Genomic DNA, 10,885 nt, shown 5'->3' on the forward strand with positions numbered 1-10,885 from the left:
ATGTATTGAGCTGTGCACCAAACACTAAAGCGAGTTCATGCATGTTCAGACAGACAGGAACAGAGATACATTTGCATTGAGATTGCTTGACCTTGTATCTGTTTTCAATTTCTCCTATTTTCTCCAAAGGTCCAAGTTTTGGAGATGTTTTCCAGATCCAGGACTCAGGTCCTGAGCTGTCATCAGCACACATCACTGTAGGTGTGTTGCTGACATAGTAAAGTTTGATGTATTCCCAAACACTGCTAGTAAAAACACTAAAGCCAGAATTTTTTCACAGCTGCCAGTTGTTCTCATGGACATTTAGTTAACATTACTAAAGCCATACTTGGTTAAATTCCTTTTCTTTCCATGACCACGTTAAATTATTTATGTATTTATGTATCAGGATGCTTCTCCTTCATTGCAAATGCAAGCCTTATCCAGCAACACACTGCATAATTAGAAAAGAGATAACAAACATTACATTAAATATATGGAGCATATATTTGTTCAACATAATGGTTCTGTTACACAGACATCCAGCAGGACTAAAAGACAACTAAGGGTACAGTAATAAGGATCTATTTTTAAGCATCCGATTTTCTTTCAAGAAATGCCACTCATCATGAATTGTGGGACTACCTAAAAAGGATCAGTTTGGAAGAGGGACCTGATATATTATAACAAAGTGAGCTTTGAATAACAGGAAAAGATAGGATAAGATTTTAAGGACTTTGTCCCCAGGGTGTCTGAGGCCACTATGGCGAGGGACTTTGGGAAGGCAGACTGGTACAAAAACAGCCTGCAGAAGGGTAGGATTGCAGGGAACTTCAGCGAGAAATAGTAACACAACAGAGAAAATAGCCTTAGTCAAAGAGAAGGAAGGAAAATCAGTGGTCAGATCTTACGCCCCCGTAATTGCTTCGGAAATGATCAAGGAACTTGTGAAGCTGGGGACTAAATCTGGCCCACAGCTCCATTCATCTCCCCAATGTCCTCAGGATTATTTTTTCCTCTTGGTACATGTGTGTACTGCTGTGAGGTCCGCCAAGAGCGTCTGAAAGGCTCATTCAGCCCCTAGCAAGGAAACCCTGGCGTGGGGCCACATGGCTGGCTTTGCAGGAAAGGAAAAGCTCTCCTGGAAGGCTGCAAGAGACCTGTAGACAAACTGAAGTTTCAGATCCAAGCCCCAAAATGCTTGTCCTGAACACAGGCTGAGAACACCCCACTCCAAAATGATCTTAATGCACCTAATTAGGAGGGAAGATGAATTAAATTCTAACTTTTAAATCATGTGAAGAAATTTTATTTACTGTGCTCAAGGTGAATTATGAATCATATCTACTAGTTGACTCAGGACCAAAATGAAGATTCTCTCTCTACACCTCTGTGATTTATCTCATGCCTGTACATAATGCATCATCTTGGAGGTGGGAGAGCTCTAAGTAGAAAAGCAGTGGAAGTTTAATTCTGCCTCACAATGGGGCAGGAGGAACATCCAAGGTAGTGGAAACGCTGCTGCAATTACAGGATCTGAAACAAATTGAAATAAGACATGATTTTCTCCAGTAGGATATTCTTGGGATTTTGCTCAGACCTGGACCTAGCACCACAATCTCAAGTGATTGTACTGAAATACAGTCCCAAGGAAAAGAAAGTGTATAATTTTTCAGTCTTTAAATAAAATTGCTTAGTTTGATAGAATACATTCTCAGCCAAAAATCATTTGTATGCATTCAAAATTATATGAAATACCAGTGTTTAATAATTAACATATACAATCAGAGCCTAAAAGCACTAGGTATGATGATAAGTTTTACATTTTGATGAATGAACAAATATATTATTAGTGTCATGGAACACTGAGCAATTCAGTGTGTTCTCTCATACTGTTTCTCCTCATAAAGAAGTGGTAAAAGCTATTTTTAGCATAAGTATACAAATAAAGTAGGATTTTTATACAGAGCGATCTTGAAATACGTATTTCAGAATTTGACATATATATAGGGGAGTGCTTTCCTGCTTATAACCTGATTGGTCCAAGCAAATTATAACACAACACAGCCTTTGTTATGGTTTCAGTAGAAGTTATTTATATAACATCTCAAGACACCTGACTAGGTAGCACTTTTCTTCTTATTTTTTCCCCAGTTTCTCACAAAGCATTGCATACCTTGCAATTTCTCTATACCATCCTTACCTATATATGTACACATTATATCTTTTATAGATGCATACAAATTTGCAAGTGAATATCTATTCTATCAGTATAGATTACACCGACACCCTTATGATCACTATGCATTGAATATTTTGCATTAAACTAACCCACAAAAGTTCAGAATAAAGCCTCAAGTAATGGAGAGTATTAATATTAATCTCGATACTACCAGAATTTTATTGAATATATAGCTTTTTAAAATTGGTGTAGGTCAGATCAGCTTTGACCTATTTTTCTTTTCCTTTTTCAAGAACTCGTATTCAGTACAGATTGTGCTAAAATAAACCCCAAAAGTAGGATTGCTTTAATATAGTATTTCCAAAGCTGAAAATTTGGGAAAACAAAACAAGCCAGTGGGAAAACAACTTTTTCCTGGGGTTTTGGTTTTGTTGTTGTTGGTGGTTGGGTTTTTTTTTTTTCTCTTCTCTTTCCTACAGTTATACATAAGGGGCATTGGTTTAACTGGCCTTAATTAAATATAACTTACTGCACTACCATCGTTTCAACAGACTGAACCAGCCTGTTGATTTTAAACAATGGGCATTTTGCACAGTTTCTTCCCTTAGAATGCTGGGATCTCTATTCAAAAATCAAGGTGGAGGAAAGAGTAATTGCTGTAAGAATGTTAGCAAACTCCATTACAGTAATAATACTGTATTCAAACATTCTCTATTAAAACAAATTACTGATTAGAAGGGTATATTTCAAAAGAAATGTAAATAGCAATGGATAATGAAAGGTTTAACACCACTTTCATTACCTTCAATTAAGTTGTCCTGAATAAGACTAGTGTATAATTATTCTAACCTTTTATACTCTCTTGTTCTTAAGATCATTCAAGCCGCTCCCCGTGCCAGAGTATTTCAACAAATTATGATAAAACAGTGAGGAGACGTGGTGATGGAGTTCATCATCTGACCTCCTCTCCTACTCCATCTCTGTTCATGGGCAGGACCATGAACAGGGTGACTCTGCTCTGGCCATGAAAAGCATGAGGAGACCCTGCTCTTGGTTCCTAATGGTGTCTAATTCAGAACTAGCTAGAAGGTTAAGAGTACACTTTAATTTATTCTCTTTCTTCCTGCCACATTGGGGTAGAAGTTTCTTACTGCTTTATTTCCCATGGGTCTTCTCATGAGAAATAAGTTAAAGACAGTGACACACTCAGATACCACAGCAATAGGAACAATAGCAAAAACTTACACTAATATTTCTATCCATGCAAGAACTCCCATGGGAGGTTCAAACACATGAAGGAACCTGGTAAAGAAGAAATCATTTTTGAAAAATTATCTTTTTTGGTTTTTTTCAAAATGTAGTGTGCATTGAAAGTACATAATGGTTGCATTGTTATGGTACAGTGTGTGCATACAGTGTTTGCACTAGTGAAGTATTGGAAACGTTTCTAGAGTCTAAAATCACTGTTCATTATGCAATCAAGTTCTGGCCATGCTGCCAAAATTCTGTTTCACAACAACTTACCAAATTCTGTGAGCCTAAGAAACAAAATCAAAAGCAAATTCAAATTTTCCCTGCACCAAAACTTGCTTTAAACAATGTGGTGTATTAAGTGTTCACAGACATCATCGAGCAAACCTAAACCAATGGGGAGATTGCAATATGATAAAATGTTTGACCATATCTGCTGGATCTTATCCCAAAGGCCATTTCCAGGAGACAATCTGAAACATCTCCTCAAGTTTTTGGTACAGTTGTCCTTACTGTGTACTGAAGTCCTATGTTCAAAAAAAATTTGGTTGACTCTTTGGTTCTTTGTTGAAAGAATGTCTCATAGCTTTCCTTCTTCAACAGAATGTATTAAGCACAGGAAAATTATTCAGGACTACAGCAATTTTCATTTAGTTCTGGTATCGGAGGCTTAATGAACTGTTGAACCCATCAGTGTTCCCACTGGGCTGTGGCAAGGTTCTGACCACCTGGGCAACCTTAGCCCAGGGCTGGCTATATGCATCCTACAGCATTAGCCTTCTCCACGAAGGTGTGGAAGGATGCAAAATGGTCTTCTTGTATAAAACACAGAGCCTGTTGTATCCCTGGAGCAAGCACCTCACCTTGGCCCATAAGATCCACTCTTTATATCCCCTGACTTTAATGAAATAAGAAGCTCATTGTATAAAATAGTGTTAAACATACCTTTCTTTCCAGCTACACTTATATGAACGATGAAAAGAAGTACTGCCAGCTCTTAGATAATTGCCCATGTTATGAGCCTTCAGCCCCTTTTTAAACAGGAATTTAGCCACTATCAAAGGTCAGCTTTCAGGCTTTCCACTGAGAAGTTCATAAAACACCTATAAAGCCAAATTTTAGTTTGTGCTAAATCCATGTTCAGCAAATTTAATAAGAAACATTTTGAACAGTCATGTACTGTTGGGTCTCAGATGATTTTCTTATGGGACTAATGCAAAAAATAATGATTGCCTCTTAAAATCCTTCTTGGGCACGTCATTCTTGCTGGTATTCAGGCCACTCATTGAGAGAAGGTTAATGTAAATCATTTATTAAATGTGGGTCATGACTATTTACACTTTATCATTGTTCTTTTATTGGAAAAATACCACACGGTGAACTACAGATAGACGTGTAAGTCCTTGCTGTATGACGTTAGGAGGAATATCTCTGAACAGAAGATTATTACATTATCATAAACAACATCAGGATGGAACTGTGAGGCCAAAGGATGCAGAATGACTATTCATTTTAATGGTATTTGGGTGCCTAAACTCCCAAGTTGTCTTTAAAAACCTGAAGCCAGAAAGCTGCAGAGAGATCAGACCAGAACACAGCTTATAATAGAGAGGTTTGTGCAGCTTAGTCTGATCTGAGCTTATCTGAAGTCTGTTGTTTAAATTCAGTTCTAAGGTTTTCATTTTGGCCCTTATAAAGGTTTTTGGTTTTTTTTGCTTTTACTTACCCTTTCTGTCAGTGTATTGCAATTTGTGCATGTTTTGCAACTCTCTGGTACATACAAGCTAACCACGTATATTGTTGTGTTGCCCTGGGTGTTGCTATGATGCAACAATAATTTTAAAATTATTTTTATTAAAACATCCACTCAGTGAAATATAACACTTATTAAAATTATTCTGAAATATGGCAATATAGGCAGTGTCCAAAGGGATAAATAATAGCTGTTTCCTAGAAACTGGATAACCCTGGCTCCACTGGAACAGCAGTATAAACATGCTAAACTGGGAATTAATGAGAGGGTACGAATCCAAACCAATACATATGACAACAATCAGAAGTAACAAGGCTCACAGGAGCACTGAAAAGGGCAGTGGGCAGAACAAAGTACAGGAAGAGCACCCATTTGTGATGCCAAATCCCAAAAAGTCCAGCAGACACAGCAACAGTTGTGTGGAGAGGAGAAATGGCAAAACCCATAGAATAGGTTGTGGATACACAGTGGGTTGAGAAAGCATTTTTAACATACTTCCCATGCAGGGAGTATTAACTGAAAATATGCTACATACTTGTAGAGGTGGAGTGAACAGGTCTGGAACATTTCCTGGAGCTCTAACCATGGGGTGCCCATAAACACTGAAGTCTTTGGAGACCCTGGATGTGGCTGCTGTTCTGCTGACCGTGCCCTTCCCGAGCACCTCAATTTAAAATTTCAGGCTGTAATTATCTCCCATCTTCTTTCCTCCAAATAGTGTAAATTCTGGCTGTAAGGTTAGGAAGTAGTATTATTTAACATTTTTATTTAGCATTTTACATGTCCCAGGCACTGAGAGGACATTGATTCAGCCTGACAGGGCTGCAGTGAAGTAGGTGGGTAATTATTACTCTTATCCCCTTGCAAAACACTGGTGAATTGAGGAGACTCGTCCTCAGGGATTATCCAAGGCAGAATGAGGACTTGGGGCTGTAGGGAACCACCTGTGTCCATGCAGACAAACCAGCTCTCAGATGAGGAGGAGGTGGGGAAGGTGAGGGGTTGTAGAGTGTGTGAGCTCTGTTGAAATATTTTTCTAGATACAGCAATTTAAGGATAAGTCTTCAAACTTCTGTTCTCTTTTTTTTCTTTCATTTATGACTCACGCCAGGCTAATTGCATGGTGATGTTCTGTTATTATACAGTTATGGGACTGTTTAGTGTGTCTTCTAAAAGAAAATAAATCATAAATGTGTGTTGAACCTGGAAAACCCTGTAAGCTATAAAGTTCACAAAACTACTCCTTTATGTGAGTGGGGTCTGCCCTAACTTGATAAATGTTTTGCCAGATTGAAAAGGAAAAAATCTTTAGTATGGCAAAAACTATGAAGGTTCATATGATTTGAATTAAGTTCAGATAATAACCATACTTGGCTCAGTGATGTTTGGAAAGAGAGTTTTAAATTCTCCTCAGAGACGTTTCTTAGCTTAACTTTAAATGAGAGCTATGACTGACTACGCCTTTCAAAGAGGAAGAAAAAGAGTTCAACATATTTAAATCCTTCACTAGAGCCTCTTGCCCTTTCAAAGTCTATTTCCTTTTAAAATTATATTTATAGATAAAAGGGGAGGATGAGAGTGAAGGAGATATACATCTGCACAAAAATGTTCATCTATCTGTGTATCACACTCTACAAATACATGCATTATAAAGATATATAACTTTGTGTGTATCTGTGGACAAGACATTTCTTTTTGTCTGTATTTACCTAAACATTTGAGCAGTCAAGTTCCTGAGCTTATACAAAAGCACTGTATTATTGCAATTGCACTTATTTGCACTTATTTGCAAATTGCAATTGCAATTATTTGCACTTGCCCAGAAAATAAAAATCTTTTGAAGTCCATAGCAAAATACTAAAAACCTGATTTTAAACAATATCGCTTATTAGTCAATTCACATGAATGCATTTCACTGCAGTGGCAGCAACACTAATTGTTTTCTGTAATTAAGGTCTGGCAGCTAAGAAAAGTACAGTGGGAAGTAAGAGCCAAAGCAATGTGATGCTGTAAACACATTCCCACCATCCCAGTATAACTCAGAGCAGCCTCCAGGAAGATGTAACTTATGTTGGCAACAACAATTTCAGTAAGATCAGAGATCACAGACATACCATGTGCTTGATCAGCCCCTTCCACCATATTCACTATGTCTTGAAGTTCTCTACAAAAGCTGGTGTATCCAAAGATTTGCAGGTGAGGACAATCTTTAGCTCTCCTATTTGACAGCTTCAAAGCCCTTTTTGTGGTAGAGGCAAGCTATTAAGATTCATTTCTATCATTAAAATGCACCCACTGGCACTAAACTGTTCTCGGATCACAATGCCTGTCGTAGTTACAAAGGGTTTAGCAACAGTGAGAAAAACAAACAATGGAAGACATTGTTTGTGCACAATCATGCTATTTTCCTGTTTTACATGTATGGAAATGCACAGTTCCCTTACTGCATTTCACCAGACCCTGCCAAAATAATTTACGAGCAAGTAAATGAAAACAAACCATGAAAAAGAAAATAATTCCTTTAAAAACAAAGTCAATTGTGTTAAAATTTATATATATATATGAGTGTGGGTGTGTGTATGTATTTCTCAGACAATACATCCATTGTTAAATAAACAATTCGTATTACAGGCATTTGAACTTGCTAAGTTATGAACATATAACCATCCCATCAAATCTGCATGTTGTTTGTCTCATCATTTTTACTAAATAACCCTTCCTCAACCCACAAGCAGTACAGACGTGTTTCAGCATCTGTCCTTGCTTTCTCTGTAATTTTAAAGAATGAACACATGTACCAATGTCCTATCAACAACTTATTAAGGAGTGCCTTCCAGATTACTGAAACATACATAAAAGTGACGTTCTGTCCTTAATACCTGGGTGCAACATCATCAAGCAATGTATTTCCTTTCCAAAAGATGTTTTCTGACGTGTGCCGAACCATTTTGTGACATTACTGATTAGAGTTCCTCTTAGAAAGGAGCCTTTTCCATATTGGCCTTGTCAGGAGGCAGAACCTGTTCTCTTTATCCAATGAATTTGAGTTTGTTTCTCACATTCTTTTCTAAAATACCATTTTATCAGCGATTCATCTTGCATTATTCAGCCTAAGTTTGAAGAAAGGAAGGAAGAAACAAATGACATGTGCCTACATGATGGAGATAATAGAGGACACATGCAAGCAAAACATATTTGAGTTGTGCTGAAATAAAACTCTGTGGATATGGGACTAATTCTTCCTCCAGATACATATGGAAGTAGCAGAACTTGTATATCTGTGCTTGAGTGTACGGTCTAGTCACAATCACCAGAAACAGCTGAAGGGAAGTGGCAACGGGTCACAAGGTTTTGGGAATCTAGAGAGCCCAGATCCAAAATTTACCTCTTCAGTGAACTCCAGTAGTGATGGACTCAAATTGGCCTGCTACAATTGCCCCATGTTCAGGTGTGCCTTATCTCAACTATAACCAATGGTTCTACACACCTGTGAATGACATGATCACTGCAAAACAGAGGAAAGTTAGCAAACCAGCCCTTAAGGGCATCCTGGAGACACACATGACAGCAGACCATCACAGCTTTCTCCAGCCTGAGCTGAATGAAATGTCTGAGTAAATGGTTTACGTCTGTATTTTAAAGTCAAAATCACCTCACAGGGATCTGCAATCTTCAGAAATAATAAAACCAGCAGCATAATGTGATACGGTAAAAAAAGAAGTAGGAGCTGGGAAAGATCTGTGGAAGAGTAGAGGGTGTAGATAGCTGCATTTAGAAAAGAATAATGACTGTTGTCACCAGGGAAGTACCACCATGTTAAACAGAGAAGCTGGACAGAAGCAGGACTGAGGAAAAGTGGAGAAAACGGAGATTATTTGAAAGAAAAAGTGGCTTTGAAAAGATGAACCTAGAACCGATATGTGATATCGGTGTCATTGCTGGGCCTTTGCCATCTTTACATTGTTCCTCCCACATCTTCCATGGACTTTTACACTGACCATTTCCCAAAATACCACCTAACTGCCCTACTTCTAAAAATAAAACCTTTGTCTCAGGTATTACCTGCATGGTCCAATTCAATTACAAGTTCCTTTACATGACAGGTTCTTTGTGTTTTATCTATTGCTTTGAAGAGCCTATGAAGAAAGCGGTGTATGTGCAATACTGCTACCATTCTGATAAGCTTATTCACACCTCTAATTTTACCTTTCTTCTGCCTCTAATTAAATGCACTCTTTGGGTAATTAAGCTTATGATTAAATGCCTTAATAAAGCAAGAAGCTTAATTTTAGTTCAAATAAAATTTAAACATATTTGATGCTCAAATGGAATAGATTCAAGAATCTGCTTCAATCTGTTCTGCCAAACTACAACTCCTAATTATGAAAGAACACCAAGGTTGAAGGGCACTTGATGTGCTCACTGGTCATTCTTTTGTTATCCTCCAGAAAACTTTATTCTTGGGAAATAACCCAAACACATTTCACCAGTCCCTGGTTGGGTCTACTCTATTATTCCAGAAGAAATGGAAATACAATAGAATATAGGTAACGACATTCAAGATGAAGAGAAAGTAGCTTAGGCAGTGTTCATTTAAAAAAAAAAGAAAGAGCCACCTTGACCAAAATCAAAGAAAATCAAAGTTAGAGCAGTCTCATAGTCAACTGGATGGCTGGAGGTCTTCCTCTATTTATTTCTTGCCTCGACAAAATAATATAATATAATAGTTCTTGAATATCAAATTGCCTCCCTTTCTCCAACCCTAGCAAAGATCAGAAATAAGTCTAATATGATGGTCTTGCATAAACCAGGGTTGTCTCTTATGCCATATCTCCGTGGGTTGTTTTGGATTTCAAGAACAGCTCTGAGAGCTGTATGTACCACAGAAAAGGGCCCACTGCACTGTGTAATTAAATATTTGGCTTTGTGTTTCAGTTCTTCAAAACGTTTCTCACGGGTTCATTATAATATACTACGTGGTTTTTACTTGTTCTTTGAAAGCATCACAGTATGAGCTTTTTTGGAAACAAGGCAGGCTGTCCTTTCCATCTTCCAGTATCACTGCCTAGCAAAGCACTGGGGACATCTGGAAAAGGCCCAAAAGACGCGTTCGTCAGATGAATGGAACATTAGCTCACAACGAAGAGCAGCAGCGGGCACCCTCTGCAGCCATCCTCACACTGAAGCAGCATAAATCCTCATCTATTTGGAGTTATCATTTTTAGCTCATGTGATTTCCTTCTAATATTCAGAAACATATTGTCTACACAACTTCCTATCTCCATCCTTATCTAAAATCCTTAAAATTTCTTCAACGATTTCAACCAAATATGACAAAGCAACATATCTCTCTGTTGAGGAGGTGAAAAAACTGAAGTGTAAAGATATATAACTTAATAGTTGAGATCCCTAGTGCTGTTGCTTTAGGGACAACACATATACCAGGGTACATGGATGTGCACGTATATAACAGGAGTTTCATTGTGCAAGAAGGAGCACCTCATTTCTGAAATTCTGTTTGGTTGCTCAGCCAGCACACAAAGCCCTTGGACATCACTGGCTCCTGTCTGGTTGGTTGTGCTGCCTGCAGAACCACTTTATTGTCATTTGGTTGGTTCAATTAGGAGTCTCCTTCACAAGAGACAAGGACCATCCACATGTATATGTAGATACAATCTGGCAAGACCATCGAATTTTCTATTAGCTATCCAGCAGACTCA

This window comes from Nesoenas mayeri (assembly GCF_963082525.1).
Source record: "Nesoenas mayeri genome assembly, chromosome: 7".
NCBI lineage: Eukaryota > Metazoa > Chordata > Aves > Columbiformes > Columbidae > Nesoenas > Nesoenas mayeri.